The sequence below is a fragment of the Balaenoptera borealis genome, assembly GCF_965194805.1.
Source record: "Balaenoptera borealis genome assembly, chromosome: 4".
NCBI classification, from domain to species: domain Eukaryota; kingdom Metazoa; phylum Chordata; class Mammalia; order Artiodactyla; family Balaenopteridae; genus Balaenoptera; species Balaenoptera borealis.
In genome coordinates this window covers 138,154,752-138,178,440 of record NC_138861.1, presented here as the reverse complement: position 1 = coordinate 138,178,440, position 23,689 = coordinate 138,154,752, and the positions used below count along the sequence as shown (strand labels likewise).

The 23,689-nt window shown below is 35.8% G+C and overlaps 1 long non-coding RNA gene across 1 annotated transcript; it reads left to right on the top strand.

Moving 5' to 3' along the window:
* The first annotated feature begins 916 nt into the window (after positions 1–916).
* Positions 917–20,192, top strand: LOC309627656. Its single transcript, XR_014243901.1, has 2 exons — positions 917–6,503; positions 6,832–20,192. It is a non-coding gene; the product is annotated as an uncharacterized lncRNA (long non-coding RNA).
* Positions 20,193–23,689: the final 3,497 nt, after the last annotated feature.

The following is a 23,689-nucleotide window of genomic DNA, read 5'->3' as shown; positions in this document are numbered from 1 at the left end:
CAATTTTAAAGCAAAGAATATTGATTGGGGAACACAGATCTCAAGTGAACCATCTAGAATGCCTGCCCATAGTCCCTCGATTTTCCCAGGACTTGCCTGCCAGCATTACGTGTGTCATCCTGCAGTCAGTTCACTGACACCCTGTAGCTCAGCTGAATAAACAAATCAGCAAACAATGAAAAATATGTTGAGGCATGCTGCCACTTAAGGAATAAACGTTCAATTGGTTAGAATTATAGCTAGGAGAAACAGGATATGAAAGCATAAGAAGAAGGAATGTGTGAGTGATTAAATATGAGGTCATGTACCCCTGTACAGGACAAATCAAGGAAGGACTGTTACAATGGAGACACTCAGAGTAAGAGGGATGAGATCTGTGTTCAAGCACAAATGCATATAAAATTTTTAAAAATCCAGTGTTATTTCAAGCGATTCTTTAGGTTCTTTAAAGCTGATGACCAAACCAAACTCCCAAGTCTAAGCAATTAGAAATAGATGTGCAGGGGCCTCGAGGTTCAGCCATTCAGTTGCTGGGCTGAGGACTGGCACTGTTCCTTGGGTAATTGGATTGCATTGCCTGCTGCTTTTACATCTCATCTCACTTGGGCATGTATTTGATATTCAGAGAAAATGCAGGGTAACTAATGAATGCTGCAAGCACAAATGAATATTATTTCTATGCAGATTTTTTGGCAACTACGTAAAACATTTGGAGAGAGTAACCCAGCATCAGAAACACGGATGGAGAATGGAGGCTTTGCATTCTAATCATATGCCTGCCTCTAGCTTCACACTTAATCTACTTGGGTCTTCCCTCTGTCTCCTGGCTGTACCATCTGACTGACTGAACTGAGAGTTCTCATGGTATATGTTATCTGACAATGGAATCGGGATCGTTGAAAATTCCAGTAAAGAACCAGCAAAGAACCACCAGAAACAGCCTCAGCTTCTAAGTGGCTGCTGGGCATTCCATTTACATTCCTTTCAGGAGGCAGCAAGATAGAGATAAAATATGTGAGAAAAAAGCCAGAAAGTATTAGGCTTCATTCTTGAGCTTAATACCAAGAACTGACAGGATCACTTCATGTCTCTTAATGAATGCTAGTTACATCAAATTTTAAAAGAGTATAAAATTTTACTCTATGTTGTCTGCAGGACTGTATGGGTAATTCATGTAAACATTTTCATACACTCTACAGCAATATACACATGCAAGAAGTTATAAAACTTTAGCACAAGGTTTCTAATAAATAGTTGTAATAAATCACAGAAGTGCTTGAATAAGATTTTTTGATATTTCCAAATCAGTGGAAATCTTACATGTATCCAGGATACGGATGCATGGTCACTGCACAGCAAATGCTTGGACAAATACACTGAGGGTCAGGTCCACTAAGGAAGGCAGATCTTGATGTTGAAGTAGTTGGAAATCAGAGGTGCAGGGGAATTTTATTGTATCTATTTTAATGCTAAACTAACTTCCTACTAAAAAATATGAATGGTCCGTGAAACAATTAGACAGTAACTAAAACTCTGTCACTCTGGTTTCTGATATGCTTGCTATCTAATGGTTACACCCTCCTTTTTAATGTGTTTAATTTCCCAAAGAGAATTTTCAGATTCATATTTCATTTGAAAGACAGTTTGATTTGTGTTAATTGCAAAATATCATAAGTTATAACAATGTTTAATATTTGCCTCAATTATGAAAACATCCACAGAGATAACCTAGTCTTTATGCAAGATTTTTCATAAGAAACACTACAGTTAACATTTACTGAGTACTTACTATGTTCCATGAACAGGGTTAAGTGTGTGTGTGTGTGTGTGTGTGTGTGTGTGTGTGTGTGTGTGTGTGTGGTGTTCATTTAAACCTCACAACAGCTCTGTAATTAGGTAAACGGAGGCTTGTTCAAGGTCACTAAATCCAGATTTGTTTGACTCCAGAACCTTAGTTGACTAAAGAAACTCTCTGTGCATCACACATGTTTTTTGGTGGGTAGCCAGCAGAATACTGGCATATGACAGTGATTTAAAGAAAGTAAAAGGAGAGAACGAGCTTCCATATGTGGGTGTGCCACAAATAAACCACAACAAATTGCCAAATGGAAGGTGAATGTTCATTTTGTGGAGTAGTTTTATACAGAGAACAAAGGGACTCAATTCATATTCATAGCAAAGCACGTATTTTAGGAACAGTTAAATGCTGATTACTCTTCTGCAATTCTGTTTTAAATTAAATATTACCATTAAGGACCACACTAAATAATGTGCTAACATTTCAGTTTGTGGATAAGATATTAATCTGAGGTTCTTCATCATAAAAGTGTTAAAGCCTTAGACTTGGAATCCCAGTGGTTTTCACAGCACTGCCCTTTCTCCTCCCAGGAATCTACGTACATGGAGATATCTGCACATCATTTCTGTGTTCACCTAGAACTGGGATGAGCCAGCCTATCTCAGTGATACAAACTCAAGTGACGAATATGAGTGATGAGGACAGCAGGAATCGAGCCACGAGATCTGTTCTTGCTTTGGCTCTGCCACTGCAGCCCTGGAAACATACTGCATTACGCACAGGGACTTTGCAAGAGAGCAGAAAGTTCATAAGCAACCCCTATTTGACATTATAAACCCGAAACTCGGAGAACTGAAGTGATTTGCAAAAGATCATAAAGATAGTTGGTGGCACAGTAAGATAAATAAACCCATACTTTGAGCAAGTCACACTATTTTTATGGATATTGGCTAGTCCACCTGTAAAATTAAAAATTTCAGCAAGATTATTTCTTAGCTACAACTAGCACAAAGTCGTGGTTGTTGTTTAACGTTTCAAATGGAAATGTATGTGTATGGGAAACAGTGAGCCAAGAGACCTGGACTTTGGAACTGAGCAACCTGATCTCCCAGAGCCCTAGTTTCCTCATATTATACAAACTCTGTGTGAGTGTGTGCGTGTCCTCCTTCTTTGTGTGATTACTAGGAAGTTCACAGGATACAAAGTATGTGGAAGTACTATGTGATTCCCTCATCAGCATTTCGACAGATTTTTGGTTGTGTGAACTTAATATGCTTAGGATACACCATTTCTTTAGAAGACACAGCTATTTTCAGTCATAATATAAAACTACAGAGATAAGAAGTCAGTGTTAATGCATATTGACCAATGAAGTCAATCCATTTTATTTTCTTGGCTTGGAATAAATACTTATCAGACTTTCAGGATGTGGCAGACTTTAAGGGAGAGTGAAAGTCTTAGAATGTTTATGAGTCACATGGGTGCCCAGCAGGCATAAACATGATTATAAATTCTGGGTTGGACTGTTAACCTCCCATTAACTAGTTACATTATATATTAAACAAGTTATTAAATCTCTGAAGCAGTTTCTTCATCTGCAAAATTGGAATAATAGTAAAACCTTTGTTAGGGTTTGCTGTGAGGCAAAAAAGAAATAGTATATAAAAAGTACTTAGAGGACTCCCCTGGTGGCGCAGTGTTTAAGGGTCTGCCTACCAATGCAGGGGACACGGGTTCGAGCCCTGGTCCGGGAAGATCCCACATGCCACAGAGCAACTAAGCCCGTGCACCACAACTACTGAGCCTGCGCTCTAGAGCCTGTGAGCCACAACTACTGAGCCCACGTGCCACAACTACTGAAGCCCGCGCGCCTAGAGCCCGTGCTCCGCAACAAGAGAAACCACCGCAATGAGAAGCCTGTGCACCACAACGAAGAGTAGCCCCCGCTCACCACAACTAGAGAAAGCCCATGTGCAGCAATTAAGACCCAATGCAGCCAAAAATAAATAAATAAATTTTAAAAATATAACTATAAAAAAGTACTTAGGATAATGCCTTCTGCATGGTAAAAGAGCAATAAATTTAAATAATATTACTACTTTTATTAATAACTATATATTGAAACATTACACGATCAGTTTGTTTTATTATAACTTGAGTGAAACATAAGACTTGGATAAATGATATGCTCTCTTAATCTACTTCACAATTAGTTCAACCAAAATACATAATAGGAATACAGATGTTAAAAAAAACCCAGTAATATTGGACAGAAACTTTATTTCAGAAAGAACAGCGAGAATCAAAATGTACATACACTTTTAACAGGTCGATGATACAGCTTCTGAAAGAATTAGAGCCAAAAACATAAAAATAAAGAAGGCAAAGATGTCATTTTATTAGCTGTCATCCTTCCTTCAAAGATAAATAAGAATTGTTTTGCTCTAGGAATGTTAAGTTGTTCCCCCAAATTCCCCTCATTTATCTTTTAAATTCAAAACCATCATTGTGTGCAGTGACAGACTTGCTCCCAAAAGTTTGTATTATTATTGTTATTGACAATACCTTGTTCTCAATTTCGGGAGGAAGGAAAAACAAAATAAGCTATAGCTCTACAAGGACAGCCTTTGCATATCTGTACTCAAACTTAAGCCAATAAAAATGACAGTCTTATTAAAACAACTAAGGGTAGAAGAATAAAGGCAATCATGTCCCCAAATTGAACGTATAGAGATTTTTTTTAAAGATTCAAAATTTAGTATTGTAAAGAGGTTGTTAACTATTAGATCCACTTCATAAAAAACCTGTTTCAATATTCTTTTCAATTCTATTTGGATGAATATAAATAAATGAAAACTCCTGTTTGTTAAAAGTGTCCATTACTTCAATATATTTGTAAATTGGATGTTGGAAAAGAGCCTGCAAAAGAATTTCAAGAGCTGAGTAATTTGTATTCTTATATTTCAGGGAAAGTTGATTTAAGCAAAATATTAATGTGACAACTATGGGCTTTGAAGTAGAGGAGCATATTAATGCAGTGATCTGATTTCACTGAAGGAATAAGACACTTCTGGACAGCTCAAGAGATTGGCTGCAATATATGGAAAGAAAGAAAATCACTGGTGCCACCCTATGCTGTTCTATGATGCTCAAGTCATAGCCGACATTAATAAGTCACTAGCTATTTTCACATGCTTGTCATAACCTTTGTGTCACAATTTCAGGGAAGAGAGAATATAAGACAAAGAACTTCAGAGAGAGAAAGTTAAAGCAAGCCTGTCAAAGATTGGCAGGCCCAAATCTGATCTGCCTTCTGTTCTTCTCCCTGTTCCCTGAGAAGCTTGTGTCAATCTCCCTTGGCCAAGTTTTCAAACACAGCACCTAATTTGGGAAATGTCTGAACACAGTCAAGTTGTCATCAGCCCATCCTGTGGGCATTCAGGCTTTCTGGTAATAATACTAATTTGGAAAGCCAAATTTAGACCACGGTGCTTATATTGGCCTCTATGAAATCAGAATTTATATTTTGCCTTTTAAAGTTGTAAACATAAGGCATCTTAAGAAGAGTCACAAGTTAGCAAGACCCTAAACATAACATCTATTCTTATGTATGATTTTGTGATGCTCTGGGAATGACTAATGAGTGGCTCACCCACAGATGCTTGAAGTTGCCTATTAATAACCAATAGGGTTAAAAGGGAGGAAGCCCAAGACACTACATAGCGTTTTGGGATAAAGAGAGTTCACCTGAATAATTATTACTATGAACGCCGTTGATGTTAGTTCTACGCAGATGTTAACACGTATCAACCACAGAAAAATTTCAAAAATATAAAGAAAAAGAAACTTTAAATAAGTCATTATATTACCTAATGTTACTTATTTATGCTATTTGGAGACCTAGAGTTAGAGCTAAAATTCAGGTTAATGTTATCAGGCCATTCTTAGGCATGTATATCCCCTTCATGCCTTTAAATAAAATTCTATTCAGAATCTAGAAGACTAACGATAACTTCATCAAGCCCAGAAAGACGTTATCCTTCTACCAGAGGGCTGCACAACACTACGCAAAAAGAACATAGTCAACAAACTTTTAGAGTTAATAATTTTTAATCTATTTATTTTTCCTACAACAGAGGAGTCCATATTCAAGCATTTTCCATTAAAAAAGGAAATAAAAACTAATTAGTTTGAAAAAGAATCAAGTCTACTTTCCTTGATAATCCCTTGCCTAACCGTTATCACTTTTTTACAATCACAAGGATTTCTTCTGCCCTTAATTTAGCACAAAACACATTATCTAAGCTATGTGTCAGCAGATTTTAAAATGTATACATGCATATATACACAGGTATGCATACATATATATCCATGTGCACTTTTTATTTTTTTAATTTTATTGAAGTATAGTTGATTTAAAATGTTGTGTTAATTTCTGCTATACAGCGAGTGACTCAGTTATAGCTATATATATTCTTTTTCATATTCTTTTCCATTATGGTTTATCACAGGATATTGAATATAGTTCCCTGTGCTCGACAGTAGGACCTTGTTATTTATCCATCCTATATATACTAGTTTGCATCTGCTAATCCCAAACTCACAATCCTTCCTTCCCCCACCCCCTCCCTATATCCATATGCATTTATATTTTAATTTTTTTAGGAAATCAAAAAATGATTATGAAAAAAGATATAAGATACAGGTTTCTCGGGCTTCCCTGGTGGTGCAGTGGTTGAGAATCTGCCTGCCAATGCAGGGGATACGGGTTCGAGCCCTGGTCTGGGAAGATCCCACATGCCGTGGAGCAACTGGGCCCGTGAGCCACAACTACTGAGCCTGCGCGTCTGGAGCCTGTGCTCCGCAACAAGAGAGGCCGTGGTAATGAGAGGCCCGCGCACCGCGATGAAGAGTGGCCCCCACTTGCCGCAACTAGAGAAAGCACTCGCACAGAAACGAAGACCCAACACAGCCATAAAAAAATAAATAAAAATAAATTTTTTAAAAAAAGGGAAAAAAAAAAAAAGATATAGGTTTCTCTTCAAATTGCATTCCTCTGTATGTTTCAGTCCCAGTTTAGGTGGGTCATCTTCTCCATACTTTGCAACCCAACTGTCCCATCTACAAGTCTGAAACTGGCTTACTCTATCAACTCCAAGAAAAGAGAAAGAGAAGGAATAGAGGGAAAGCACTGTTCTCTTAAGAAACTGGCATGGGACCTGTCTATATGACTGCTGCTTATTTTACATTACTGAGAACTTAGCCATGTGGAAACATACAAGAAAGCTGAGAAATGTACTCTCCAGCTGGACTTCCGTGGACCCTACTTAAACAAGTGTGAAAGGAGGGTAGTGTGAGAATGGATACTGTGGAAAGTTAGTAAGCTTTGCCATACTGATGCATTTCTAATTGGAAAATTTAATAATTTAAAAATGTTCATCATCTAAGGAAATCTATCATACTTTGAAATTGAGACGGATAGTCACTATCGCTTTTTAAAATTAGCATTGTATAAAACTTAATTTGCTAAAGAATTTGCATTGTCAAAGGCAAGTAGTTATGAGTTAAAGTCCATTGCATGTGCTCCACAGTTATGATGGTAGCAGTAGACAAATGACAAAGTGACACTCATTTCTGAAAGGAAATGGTTAATGGCACTCTCCTTTCTGTACATTATGTGGCAACCAAAGATATTAACATGATTTATAATTAGCAGTGGAATGTAGCTTTGTGACAGAATGAAGACTAGAATTCAGGGTATACCTGACAAAATCACAGAAAATGACAAATCATAGTTCCATAATATGAAAATGTGCATTTTTATTTAATTCACACAAGACCAAAATCCCAAAGGAATGCAATGAAAACTTTCAAATGTAATCATTTCTGACTTGTTCTGGATGTAAGTGTCTTACTTATATACCTGCTGTCATAAAAAAAAAATAAGTGGAATCAGTGTGGGCTATTTGGGTATGAATTCAATTTATGAGGTTTAAAATTTATGATTTGGTTTCTGAAATCTTTAGGCTTTAGACTTACATTTCTGTCCAATTTAATTTCATAAATTTTAATAATATTTGGCAAATAATTTTTAAAGAATAAGTTCACTAAATTTGCTTTTTAGAAGAGTCCCAATTCTTGAAAGCCAAATTCATCACTGCTAAATGGCAGGATCAAAAGAAGGCTACTAATTGACCCCAAGGGTAAAGGAAAGTTTTTGGCCTTGACTGGATTCTATATTGCAAACTAGGACTTGGATATAAATGTGTGAATATATATTTCTCCACAAAGTAGATGGCATGATGGTTTCAGAAATGAATGGTATCGTGGGCAAATAATCAAGAATCAAAATGATATTCATTTACTCAATAAATACTCATACCCTCACTGCATTCATTCTTTGTCAGTCAGTGTCCTATGATAGATACAAGGAATTCAGCAGAGGAAATAAAATCTATGCCCTAATGAAATTTAAATTCAAGGGGGAGAGATAGGCAATAAACACATAATTATTATTTTGATGAGTGTCATAAAAGGAGGTGTGGAGTGATCATTTACTGAGACACCTAATCTGCTCTGGGGAGATTCGCAAAGGAACTGGCATCTTAGTTAATACAAAAATGAAGACGTAAACTTACGTATGTGAAGATGTAGTGGTGAAGAAGAGGAGCTTCTGGAAGAAGCAATTTCCTGTTGTAATGCCTGGATGTGAAAAGAGGAAGTATGTGTAGAACCAACTGAAGTAAGTCTGACTGATCTGAAGCATACACAGATGTGGAAGTAGAGAGGAATGAGAGATGAACTTCAAGAGGTGGGCAGAGACAATACTTTAATAATACCTGTTATCTATACGAAGCGTGAAACTTTTTGTAAATGGCAATAGGAATTACAAAGGATGGCCAAGAGGCTCTATCTCTAGTTTCAGCAATAAAGGGCAGTGGTTCTCTGGTCTATAGCGATAGCAGTGGTAGTAAACAGAGGGTGACAGAATGGAGAAGGGTGTAGATCAATACAATTTGGTGATAACCTCAAGGAGGAGTGAGGAAAAGAGAGGAGTCAAGAATAATGCCAAAATCATTGTCTTCAGAAACTGGATAAACTGTGTTATCTTTGAATGTGACTGAAAACACTGAGGGAGTGGCTAGTTCAAGAGTGCAAACAGCAGTCATGAGTCTATTAGTTTAAGACATCTAAGTAGAGAGATCTAGTGGGGCAGTGGCTATATAACTTGTAGCCCAGAACAGTTTCTAGATTGAAGATGGAAATTCCACAGTTCTCAGCCTCTCTCTGGTAGTTGAATCCTTTGGAGTGGATGAGATTACTTAGGGAGAATATTAACAGACAACAAATACATGTTAAGACAGTTTAAATCAAGTCACAGAATTGAGGTGGATGATATTCTCTCACTTTACTAAATGATCTAAATGGAGTGATTCACACAATTCTCCATTTTTACCATATAGTTAGGATCAAAAAGAGCAACTTTCTTTTCTAAAAAATTAATGATTTTTAATAACAGGTACTGATTTCAAGAACAAAAACTGTCAATTTAAAAGTCTGAAGAATTACAGAATATAGCAATTAAATAATTTTAAATTACTAGGTAATATAAGCAATTAACTCCGATAGAAATGACCTAAATCAGACACTGAATATAATAGTCTAGGACTATGAAAGAGATATTATGTGTCCTAGTAACAGATTGTTAGTGAATGAAACTAAGTGTCTCTTATTAGATAAGTAAAAGATTCTTTGTCTAAAACATTTTTTTTCTGCATATAATCTCTAGTTGTGCTCAACAAAAATTAAGTGAAAAGTTACGGTAAAGTTTCAGGTTCTATTGAGATGTTTTATTGGGAACAATGGTTCTTATAATAAGAAATAACAAGGCACACGTGTACATTTTTGTAGGAATTAACTTTCTCTTTAAGACTCATCTTTATTACTCTTATTAATACTTAGAGATGCTTTAGTTACTAAGTTCATAATCCTAAGAAAAGTTGGTGACTTTGTCTTTAAAATAATTTGAGCTAACTTTGTGAGGGGGAAAAGCCCACTAGAGTTACGAGACTTATATTAATATCCTGGTTTTACCATTTACTTAAATTTTTTGAACCACGGAGTTTTCACATGGAAAACAGATTAAAAACACTTTGATCACCTTACACACCAATTAATTTGTGAAGAGCAAAATGAGACTAGGTAAGTGACAGATTTTAGTACAATGTCCAAAGCAGCTTAATTGCTATTTGGAATTTGGTTGCATAAATAAAGAACATTATCATCACACAGTCCAAGGAGAAAATAAAAAAGAAAGACACCTGTGACAGAATAAATTTATTCTAGAGCACCTAAGAGCAAAGGAAAAAGATAACATCTACTAATCCACTGGTGATACTTCTCAAAGAAAGCCACACTGACATCAAAGAATACCATTCACCTCCATCTGTGATACTCCACGAAGGAGGAACACACGAAGACAGGAATAACAGTGTGAACATAGTGGATCTGCATAATTCAAAACTAAATATTAAAAAGAAGCTACATGAATGTCCTTGAAATGCCGAAACTCTCTGAAAACCCGGGAAGTTCATAGGCAAATAAGGGCTTTGGATATCTCACATACTATGTAAAAACTGAAGAACAAAGTAAGTTTCCTTAATTTAAAGTTGTAAATGGAATTAGTCTTTCCTTTCCATTAAATTTGTAGATTTAATAAATAAAACTGACTTGCTTTTCTAGGAAGATGACTTCTTAACGTAATCAGTATTTTTGAAGTGAATTTCCCCCATTTGACTTAATTGCTCACACTGGTCTTTATTTCACTCAATGTATCTTAGGCTTCCTCACACTGGCAGTCACAGAAATTAAAAGTTAAAAGTTTAACTAGCTTTCCTGAAACTTTTGCTATAGTTTCACATCAATAATATCTAGCTCTACATTACAGACAAGTGGCCTTACAAGAGCTATAAGCAATGTGTGACAAGTGTCTGCAGTACATGCAAACACAAGTGAAATTAGCTTTCATTTCTCCCAGGAGTCATTAAATAGTAGATGTAAACAATATAACTTACTTCTTGTCATCTTTTTCCATTTGATCAGCTGAAGAATCCCTTTATAAAATGTGGGGAAAAGGAAAAGTACTGGCAATATGACACCCCTTTATGTTCAATTTGAAAGTTTGTTCAATTTTATATTCACACTACTCTACTCTCTGATGGTCTCTTTTCAAAATGGGATTTCTTTGATAGTCAGGCATCATACATCTTATTCCTCCAGGCTAAGATCTCTACTTTCACTGCTTCCTTTGGAAAATTAGAATTTCTGTCTTCCATAATATTAAGTAGAGGTTTTTTAAAAGTGCTTATGACTTGACAAAAAAATGCATTAGCTGTGAAAACTGACAAGAATTTGTGCTTGTGGAGACTGCAAGAAGCAGCAAAGCCTCTACCACTAACATATTGCTTTTTATTATAAAATATGACTCCCATTAGTTTTGGGCTACAGCCAAGTCTCTTGTCATGGTTTAAAAAGGAGTTACCTTGACAAGATTCGACTTAAATCACATCTTGATCTATATTATGAACACAAAAGAACGCTTTCTGCATTAAAGTGACAGTAAGAGTCTGATTTATAATCCTAAAGCAAAGAAATTCAGAGTTACATAAATCAAATGACTTAGCACTTGTCCCTAGGTTTTTTGCAAGGGTGTGAAATCTATGAGAAAAAAAGAGTATATGCTGTAACAAGAATTCCATCTACAAACTCAAAGTATTATGTGGTTCTATTAAGCATGCATTTTCACTTTGGTGAATTTCAAAAAGGTAATTAGGAATAAGACAACTGTCTCCTCAGAACTGCAATGTAATTTGTGGTGTTTCTGGACCCATTATCACTGCGGATTTTTTTTTTCTCTGTCTCTCTTTTTTTTAACTGGGAGCATGATACAGGTTTACAACTAGTTCATGTATTTCATAATCTTAAATACCCTCAGGAAAATTTATCTCTGGTCAATTCAGAGAGTTAAACTACCTCATATTTGTCTAAAGCCTCCAAGACTAACAACTCTCTAGTATGTAAAAGAAAATATTTCTGCAGAGAATGGAGCACAGCCTCAAGGAAAAGAGACAAACACTTACTCATTTAAAAAATTCAATCAGTAACAAGCAGCAATCTGAATGATGGCAAACTTGACAAAATCCATGCCCTCCTGGAACTTAAGTTTAAGGATGACCCCAACACAAATACAACAATTATTTAATAGTTATCCCCTGGGTTGGAGGGTGGACGAGAAAATGGAAGGTACAGACGGGGCCGGGGTATTGTGGGAAAACTTTGGAAGGAAAATCATATTAAACTGTTTTAAGAGTGAATAGAGGGGAGGAATGTGCTCTGACCAGAAGGAATGCCACAAAAGAAAGCCCGAGTTGAAGAAGCATGTGCTAGAGGGATCCTGAAAAGAGCAGTCGAATGCAGATGGAGAAGAGATATCAGAATCTTCAGTCACGCATCTGGGACACCTGGGCAAGAGTTTCTTACACATGGCTTTGAAAACATAATTTGAGACTTAGGATGAGATTTTTCTGTACAGAAAACCAACCAAATGAGAAATGATGCGTGTAGACAGCTAGGACAGCTCCATGCCTCCTCAGAGAGGACGTCCCATAGGCTGAAGGAAAAACAAAACTCCACTCACTTTCCTTTTTGATTTGAAATGCTTCCCAAACTCTATATCTACATGGATAATAACTCTCTAAAGAATGACCCGGCTAGAAATAATTACAAATTATCCTGCAAACTAAATTCAATACTTTTGATATTTATGTGCAATTTTACATATTAACAAAATCAGTAAATATTTTTACAAAATGTTTTAACACTGAGATGTATTAGATACTAAGAAGTATTTAGACTCTAAACTTGAGAGGATGATTTCTTGGTCAGTGCTCTACTAGAGCAACTCAATTTAAAAGTGCTTAAATAAGGCTTCCCTGGTGGCGCAGTGGTTAAGAATCCGCCTGCCAATGCAGCGGACACGGGTTCGAGCCCTGGTCGGGAAGATCCCACATGCCGCGGAGCAACTAAGCCCGTGCACCACAACTACTGAGCCCACGAGTCACAACTACTTAAGCCTATGCACCTAGAGCCTGTGCTCTGCAACAAGAGAAGTCACCGCAATGAGAAGCCCGCGCACCACAACGAAGAGTAGTCCCTGCTCACCACAACTAGAGAAAGTCTGCACACAGCAACGAAGACCCAATGCAGCTTAAAATAAATAAATTTTTTTAAAAGATACCTTCATAAGAAATATATTTTTAAAATCATTAATGCTGTTTCCATGCCTTACTAAAATGAACACAATAAAAGTTAGTATTTGAATTAACCTTTCAACATTCTTTGCTTTTTGATTAACTGAAACCTAATATATTTATTCTAAATAACCAAGATATATAGAGAGTTGCACATATTTACTTACACCAAATTGAAATATTAGGCCTTTATTTTGCTGCTATATAGTTTTTCTTTCATGTAAATATGTTAAAGTTAATGAAGAAAATGGAAAGAAACTAAATTAGCAGTTCTTATCCTACTGCTACTAATGAAAGTGTACATTTTAATTAACATAAAACAAAGGAACTAATTACTACTGGACCCAAATTCTCATGGCAGGGATTAGAACTAACGTTTGTTTTACTCTTTTTTTAAACAATACACAAGAAGCACTTGCCATGTTTACATGAATTCAATACTTTGTACTGAAGGAAACAATTCTAAAATGAAAGAACAGTTGAGGTAGAAGATAATTTTTAAACAATAGAACACCACTCCACATTTTTCAGAAAGTATGCTTCATAGATTGAGAAGCTAACACTCATAACTTGCTAGTACCAGAGTTGAGACTGGATCCAGCTCTTACTGTAACCAAGTTATCTGTCCACCATGTCACATTGAGTCATTATACTATGAGACTGCAGAGTCAGAACACATGTTGTGATGAAGAGTATAAAATGCAGCTTTAACCAAGGACAGCCCAAAATGGTAAACCATCCCTCTGCCATTAAATTTTTAATGTAACCCAGGGAAGGATTCTGCCTTACTTCACACTAGATCACTTTGGTATTATTAAGACAAAGCCTGAACAAATACACAAACATACAATTAAATAATTTCCCCCAAAATGTAACAATAATTATAATATAATGACTATATTTCAGAAATAAATTCTCTAGTATTATACAAGAAGATGAAGGAGCCTCTTTTGGATTCAAGACTGCGTTTGTCTTTTAGTTTAACACTATTAAAACTGAGTCTATAAGCCATTAGCTTAATTGATTAATAGTCAATTATGTTCCAATAGTTTAACCAAAACAGTTACTTGACTTCATGTACCAAATACTCAGTTGATTGAGGGCAGATGCTTGAAGTTGTCAAAAAAATAATCATTTACTTTTTAATGGGAAGAAAATATATACTCTCAAATATTTTTAGTAATTGGAAATTAATGGAAATAATACTAGGCTTAAAAGTAGAAGGTGAGTTCGAATCCAAGTTCTAATACTTCCGAGCTACAAGTCTTCTACTAGGCTGTTTAATCATGTGCAAAATGGGATCAGCATTACCTGATTTCTATTCTACAGTAAGTTTAAGGGATTAATATAACAATATATTCTGAGCTGTCTTGTAAATCAAGACATATTATATTTGCATTGGAGGCTACGAGAGGTGGTTTAAGAAAACAAACAATTTTTACCCGTCCATCATAAATCACTGTGTACAGATTGTGTTTTCCTGTGCCTCTTTGCTTTCCTAACCTTCCAAACCCTGATTGTTTAACAAACTTCCTTGTTATCTGGCTACCAGTTAGATCCAGCCAAGAACACTGCAGGAGGTTAGAGAGAGGAAGAAGATTGGGGAACCCATCCCCACAGCTCCTTCCCTGCCCTACTTTGTGCTTCAATTGATGACCACAGATCTTGTCAAGGTCCCATAACTTCATCTTTCCCTTTCTTTTCACATTTAAGGGTAATAACCATGTCCCATATTACAACATAATCCCCTTAAATTTTGCTATAACTTGCCACTTCTTTGTAAATAGCTTTACTAAACTCTGTTCAAATTCTCAACTTGACAATGCAATCCATTCCTTCTGGGAACCTGACTGATAAACAAGACTTTAGCATTTGTAATAATCCAGAACTGCAGGGTATGACATCTTGGTGTTTTGTTTTGTTTTTTCCTATTAATACCTACTAATTTGCTTAATTCTATCTCTGCTTTCTTATACAATCCGCTTTAAAATTAATAATATGTTTTTTACATAAGGGGTCTGTCTTAGGCTCTACTATGGACCAAATAAAGCTCAATGGCATATACCTCAAAATCAATCCCTATGACTTGCAAATAAATAAAAGGTGAACGACAGAGTTCAATAAAGCAATCCACAACACTTCTTGACAAGCTGTCACCAGCAATTTTTCACCAATCTTTGATGCTAATTTTGTGAGAGATCAAGAAACCAGTATATAGGATAACAGAACACCATCGTGAAAGCCTTCCTTCCAGCATGCAGAGTACTGTGAAACCAAATGGCAGCCAGGAGCTATATCCTGGGGAAACAAAGCTACCTGAAATTTCTGTGTCTCTGTTGAATTAGGAGTGTGGCTGCAGAGGTCAATATTTTGAGAAAATAAATAGCAACATGAATGCCACAGTGCTAATTCCATAGTCACTTGTATTTCTATGAGAACTATTGTAATACATTTTTTTGTTAGGTTTGATTTTTATTTCATATTTTTTAATTGTTTGAATGTGATATAGAAAATAGATGATCATATCAGGTAATGATTTTGAGAAAGTAATGTCATCATCACCTAAACTACTCCCTGATCTTGGATATTGCGTGGCATTTCCATATTGCTAGAATACAATGAGTCAAATTTCTTAAAAACAGAACATAGGCTTTGGAGTGTTTTGTATATAAGAGTTGGCACTGATGTGGATAATTTCAAGTCACAGTTTAATGTTTGATGTTATTCTCTGTTTACAATTATCCTAAATCTCAAACTAAAAGCCAACACGTGCCTTCCTTAGGAAAGGAACCAGAATTTGGTCCTGATATCTTTTTACCAAAAATTTACTCCATTGGAGGGGGGAGGTAATCTTGTATTTTAATATGGCTCTGAAAACAAAGAGTTAAAATAACTTCTCAAATCATGTAATTGAATTCTACGGAATAGCTTCCAAACTAAGCCAATCTAAATCGTTAAGAATAATAGATTTCATCTGCTTTTCTATTTTAAAATATAGTATGGTATTATACAGAGAAGAAATTTAAAATCATCAAGTCTGTAGAAGGCAACTTTGGGAAAAGAAGAGTTCCATCTACAGAAAATCTTTTAAATCTGAACTATATTAGGGATTCGGAAAGTTTTTCAAAAGAACGTAAGTTAATGGTTTATAATTATGGCTTTAATATAATGACTCATACCATTGACTCATCAACTTTCTTTTCATGTAAATATATCACCTCACAATTCATGAAGTGACAGGTAATGAAATAGCCACTAGGCAAATTTTAAACTCCTTAAATGACATACATAAATTAGAAAAGTGACTCAAGATTGGATTACTGGGCCACAGATATAACTGATGAAATTAATGATGGGGGAAAGCTTTGCTATTTTGATATAAAATATTTCAGTCCATGACATTTTTTACATGAGAGCCAAGAAAATTCATTAAAATTTTAATATTATAACTACTTTTTTCTTCACATATATCTTTATTTTTATCACTTTATATTAAATTTTAAAAGAAGAAAATACCCTAAGGTTTAATTAAGAGTTTTAAATCACAGGAATTAACTAATTTAGATCTATGAACATTAATAAACATTTGGTAGAAATAATAACATACAACCTTTTAGTTCAATGTGCAAGGGACAACTTTACTACAGGAAGGATTTTGGTGATGTTTAATTTTTAATGTAGTTCCTATGATATTTGTTTACATACGTATAAATTGGTTCATCTTACATTTCTTGGCCATGAAATTGTGCTTTTAATATGTTTACATGATAATGAAAAAGAATTTGTCATATCCACGTAGTTTCTGCATGATTGGCATTAAAGCTTTTACTGCTTGTCTTATTTAATGAGAGCTTTGGATTAGATGTGTCAGAAGTACCTTCTAATTAAATAACAAAAAATAAAAGTTGATCGTAGCAGATGAACTTTGTTAAAATACTTAAGATTTTACTTCCCAAAGAGTTATCTGAAAACTTATATAACGTAATAAGTCTCGTTCTGGCACTAAGTAGAAAGGAATACGAAACAGAAAAGGACTTTCTTACCCCTGGTAGATAAGGATATCCTCCCTGCCACAGGCCGGCTTAGCGTCCGCTTGTTGGAAACGTTCCTGCCTTCTCCACACGCCTCCGGCACGGTGTTTCTTCGACAGAAGAAAGTACCCTTTTTTGCCAGTACATCACGAAATTTCATTAAATTCATCTTGGTGTCACAGTACTCTGCTGAGTGAGACATTGTTAAAAGGGAAGGGCTCACGGTCCGTCCGCTCGGGCCCTCGACCCTCTCCGCGCGGCTTCCCCTGAAACTCGGCCCAAAGCCCTTCGCTCTCTCCGCGGGAGGAGAGATCCGAGCCCGCCAGGGGCGGCGCGCGGGCCGGACACGCGGCGGAGGGATCCCGAGCGCGCGCGCTGCGGCTGTGGACGCCGTAGGCAGCTTTTGGCGCCAGAATTCGTATTAAAAAGAGAAAAAAGAAAAAAAAGGGCAAGGAGACTAGAATGTAGCGTAGACTTTGTATCCACTAGTTTACATACATTACCTGATTTAATTACTCCACTGAGGAAGAAAATATTTTCTTGTGGGTTTATTTATTCTCAAATTCTTAGGGCAATTAAAAAAATAAATAACAGGACTTCCCTAGCGGCGCAGTGGTTAGAAATCTGCCTGCCAATGCAGGGCACATGGGTTCAATTCCTGGGCCCGGGGAAGATTCCACATGCCGCGGAGCAAATAAGCCCCTGCGCCACAACTACTGAGCCTGCAATGAGAAGCCCTGCACTGCAAAGAGCAGCCCCCAGTAGCCACTAGAGAAAGCCCACGTGCAGCAACGAAGACCCAACACAGCCAAAAATAAATACATTTATTTTAAAAAATAAAAATAACAGACTACTTCCCTAGTCTTTAGTTTCAATAGTTAACTTGGGTGGCCTTCTATTTATTTATTCATTCATTTAATCATCATTTAGTGAGGACCTAGTTCAAAGCATGCATTTTCACAAGATACTTATGATTTGAGAAGTGGACATTTTTTCAGTATGACGGTGGATCTGCAATCCAGGAAATGCATGCAGTACTAAACTACGAGCAAATCTATTGACGGTTCGGGCGGGCTGTATTTATGGGCAACCGGTGCAAACAGGGGAGAGTCCAGCCGGAGTCCAAGCAGGAAGTTTAGAGCCTTGAGGATGGGGAGAGATTCTTGGCGGATGTTCATTGGTCAGGAGATAAGTCTCTTCTGTAAATCAGGAACTTACATGAAATCAGCCTGTCAGTTCTTAAGGTCCGTTCTTCTTGAGAGCGTGTGCCTGAGATTCATTTCCTATCCTCTGGTTCCGTTTTAGACTGAAATCCTTTCCCTGTGGTCAAGTGGAGCATTTACAGGCACACAGACTTACCTAAGTTTCCATTCTGCTGACATGGGCCCCAAGCAGGAGCAGCTCCGTCTTGGACCTAGAAATTTATTTCAACGCTGGAATTTTAAGTAAAAGACATACTTGAAGCCTGAGTGACTGGATTGGACGATAGCATAAAATGTTCTCCCACAGTGTCTTCTGCATGCAGAACTACAAAAATAATCTCTCTCTCCCTCAACAACTAGAGGGTGCTTAATGCCTCGAACCTCTCACCACTCCAAGAATAATAATGATAGTGATATGGATAAAGGGCACTATGAGGTCACACTACTGAGGGATGGAAGCTTCAGGTGCAAGTGAAAGATTAATTCCTTTTGAATTCACATAATGAGCTCAATTTGGATTCCCTCTGTTTTTTTCTTTCGACTGCCACCACTGCAAGCAAGGGAAGTGAGCCTTGATCCCATATTGCCCAGGAAGTGGAAGTGACGCATGTCTGGATTCCCTCTTGTGAATTTTTTGAACATTCTGTCCTTCATAGCTGGCCAAATAATAATAACGTATTATTATTATGTGAGCATTTTTAATTTCTAAGTTATTTGCATGCATCATTTAATTTAATCCTCATTAGAAAATGATATTATTCTTGCATTTAAAAATGATAATGATTACTAACCTATATTGAATATTTACTCTAGGCTAGGAACTTTCTAAGAACTTTACATGTGTTAACTGAATGTAGCTTTGAAGCAAGTCTAGGAGAAGGTACTATGTTATTCTTAATACTAGTTATCTTAAAGCAGTAAGAAAATGTGGTAATGTGAAAAATGTGAACTCTGGACCCAGACTAGGTTTCAGAACAGTCTTTAAGTCACTTATAAGTTATGGACCTCAGGTAAGTTACTTAAACTGCCTTTTCTTTAGGTTTTTCATCTGTAAAATGAGGACAAAAATAATATTCTTTTTATTCCATTGCTTTGTGCATTAAATGAGTGAATATCTAGAGGATGCTTTAAACAATGGCTGCCATAAGTGTCAATAAGTATTATTTATTAACTATAAAAGAAGAAACTGAAGGTCAAGAAGGTAAACAACGTTCTCAAGGTCAAATGGGTAGCAGAATTGACCTTAGAATCCAAATATCTCCATCTTCAAAGTGATGGTGGTAACTACTTAGCTGTGATGTTTTGTGGTTCAAAGGCCTTTCCAGCTCTGGGAAGGCCTGGGACTGGATGAATGCACCAACTTTGTTCTAGACCTCAGTGAAAAAAACTTCTTTTTCCCTGAGATCAGAATTAGGGTATGGGCTTGAGGGAAAGAGACCAAAGACTCAAGCCAGAGTGTTAAAAAAGAATCATCATGGCCCACATACTGTCCATCTCACACTGATTCAATAGGAATAAGAGCTTTACATTGGAATTCAGGGTGAAAAAAAAAATTATGTAATTTGAAATAGTAGCTCCAAATACCCTTTTGCATATCACTCTTTGAAACCCAATGCGGCGGTTTGTGGTAAGTTGGTTACCTAGGAATTTAGAATTCTGTAAAATCTCCTCTTTCTGGTGATACAAAATATAGATAGATAGATAGATGATTATAATGCTAATATAATGAGCCCATCAGAGTATATAAAATATGTGAGTTGGGGATCAATGCAATTTTACTGGAAATTTTTTAAACAGTAACTGAAAGAATAAAAGGAAGAAAGGGAAGAAAAGGAAGGGAGGAAGGGAGGGAGGGAGGGAAAAACAAAGGAAAACAGATAGGAAAACACAAAGACAGAAAGACAATGAATATATTTCTATACAAGGAAGAGAAACTTGGATTTGGGATTCTCATATTATTCAATGAAACTCTATCAAACTGAACTATTTTTCATTTCTTATGTAATTCATGCACTTCCAAACTTCACTTCTACAACCCATTTGTCCAGCTTGGAATCATCTTCCCTCTTATATATAGGCATTCTATTCACCATTCATGACCACCAGTCTAAGCTCCATGAGGGTGTCAACTGTGTTACCTTCCAGGTATTTTTAATACCTAATAAACGGCTGGCAAATAGAAGAAGCATAATGATCATTTATTAAATGAATGTTTAGTTCAAGTACCATTTCATCTGTGAATTGTGTGCTAGAACTACAAATTGAAACGAACTTACTTACTTAGGTTCCACTGCATTTTTTTCCATCTTTTTATTTAGGCACATTATAAACATAGTGTTTTTATGTGACTAATTTTAAGTTGTAGCTCAAGGAGGAGTTGGAATATATACATACCACTTAATCACTACCCAGATCAAGATACAGAATATTTCCATCACCCCATAAATTTCCCTTGGGTCCCGTCCCAATCTATGTGTCTTCCAGGGCAACCTCTATTCTAAATTTTATCTCAGTTGATTACTTATGCCCAGTCTGGAACTTCATATAACTGAAATCATTCAGTAATTTCCCTTTTGTCTTGGCTTTTTCTTTTTCTCACTCACTATAACGTCTGTAAGATTTATCCCTGTGTATCTAGGGTTAGCAAATATTGCCAGTGTTCCAAAGTGATTTTACCTATTTACACTACAGAGTGAGGGTATGTTTCAGTTTCTCCACAAGCTTGGCAAAACTTGGTATTATCTTTTTAATTTTCACAGTTTGGGTGGGTGTAGCTCGATCTCATTGTGGCTTAATTTACATGTCCCTGATGATTGATATTTGGGGGCCCTTTTTCATTTGCTTATTTTTTTTAGATACTTTCTTGTGAAGTGAATTCAACTGTGTTTTTTTTAATATGATGGTTTATCTTTCTTATTGATTTGTGGTAGTTCCTTATGTATCCTGATGTATTTGTCAGACATTTGTAGACATTTGCTATCCTGTATTTCGCAATTCCCTCTGTCTATTGTGTCACTTTATAAAAAGAAATTTGGTGGGTTTTTTTAAGTCCAAATTATCCTTTGTCTTCCTTATATGGTTAGTGCTTTTTTTTTATTCTACTTAAGAACTCTGTGTCTATAATAAGGTTAGAAAGACAATCTCCTATGTTTTCTTCTTAAAACTTTATTGATTTACTTTTTTCACTTAGGACCATGATTCATCTTGAATTGATTTTTGTGTATGATGTGAGGTAGAGGTCAAAATCCATTTTTCCATATGGATATCCAGTTGCTCCAGCACCATTTCCCCAAATAAATTGCAGGATCTCACCACATTTTTCTTCTGCTGCTACCCTAGCAAGTTTTTCCCCTTTACTTTTTATTTTTTGTTTACAGGAGATGACAGTTGCATGGAGAGTTGCATTGAGTCCTTTCATCATTGACTTATTGGCTGCATGATTTTGAACAAAATAATTTACTTCCTTGGCCAGCGGTTTCTTTTGCTAAAAATGAGGGCAGGATTTCTAACTATCAACCTTCTAGGTTTAATTTCTTGTTTTTCTATATGACCTTCAATAACAAATGGATGGTTTACAAATACATTAAGATATGCAACTTCAGAATAGAAGGGTTTAAAGTCTCATCTTGGTTTAAATAACACAAGTTCCAATTATTCATCTAAAACCCTTGGGGCTAGATATGCTTCATAATTTAGAATTCATCAGATTTTGTAAGGTTAATTTGATGCATATATTGTGCATTGTGTAATTCTCACAGAGCGGTCGGCACTCCTCACAGTAATCAAACCTTAATATATATGTGCAGTGAAATGTATGAAGAGGGATAAACACTATAAATAGTGATATTCATCTGGGAAATGTTCTGTTAAAAAATTAGTTTCAAAATATTTTTGATTTTCATACTTCTGGATTGCAGCATTATGGATAATGGATTGTGGACCTGTAGCATCATAGACTCACGATACATTTAACACAACAATGTCATAATGATATTACCTCTGAGCAAAATCTTAGCTAATTTTCTTCAAATTTTACAGTGAAAATTTGTTATAGTTGGTAGAATGTTTTCTCTTTGCCTATATATATGTGCATTAGCAAATGCAGAATGGAAGCTATAAAACTAACAATATACATACAATGACCTTTAAAATGAATAATGTAAGTTGAAACGGTAATAATGAAATCCTAATGTAAATGTTAGGTGTGAAATGCATATCTGATTCAGATACAAATATCAATAATGTTATGGTATTTATATTATGCATATATTTTAAAATCTATGCCCATTTCAGACATAAAACAGTAAACAGTTTCCAGGACCATGATGTTTTCCTCTCTTACTTAAAACGTTCCCTTCCAGTACTTCCGTGTTTGCCATGTAGCTGCTACTTCCCTGTGTGCACTATTAGTCAGTTACTTTCTCCCAAGACAAATACCTGTACCCGAGGACCTCTCAGAGCCAACCTTGGAAAAGTATACACTCATGTTTAATTACTCCTAAGCTTGGACATAATAGGGATCTAGCCATTCCTACTAACCACCAATTGTTATTTTAGACAGAGAAGAAATAAAACAATTTTTTAAAAACTGCTTAAAACCCTTCCCAGTGGAGCCCTGGGGGAAATATAACAAACTCAGGAGCTAACACCATGGGCTCTAAGCACAACGGAATTCACAACACATAAAAATACTAATCATTTTTCAGTTTGATCAATCCAATTTTTTTTTATTTTGTATGGCTGCTATGAAAGTAAGTTAGATAGCCCTAAATAAATAATTATTTCACTATTTGTAGCATGTTGATGACATATAAAACCAAGTTGTCCCTCATAAGACCAGAACATAAAATCTAGTTGAAGATGTTACAGTAAAAGAATCTTAGCATTAGTCTGGGTATGAACCAGGGTAACAATAATTATTAAATATCTGAAGTCTTATAACAATTATGCATTTAAAAGTACTAGTTATGAAATATTTAGATCCAACTCTTACTAGATAAAAAATATTTTGTTCCCCAAAGTGTCTTGATTTAGAGAATTTCAAAATCAACATCTAAGCACTAGAGTACACTTAGTTTACTAAAAAGCACAAACAAACAAACAAAAAAAAGAACTGAAAAAAAAAAAAAAAAACCTTAGGGAAGCAAGGACTGTTTATCCCTTTTAGAAAAAGACTTCTTAAATCAAAAAAAAAAAAAAAACAACAACGAAATTTTAAAAATTTATATGACTTCCCTAGAAATGCAGTATACCTACCTGAGTATGATTAGAAATCGAGATATTATTTCAAAATTAAGATATGTCTGGAAAAGTAAATTAAGCATATTTACCTTCCATGACTAAAATTGT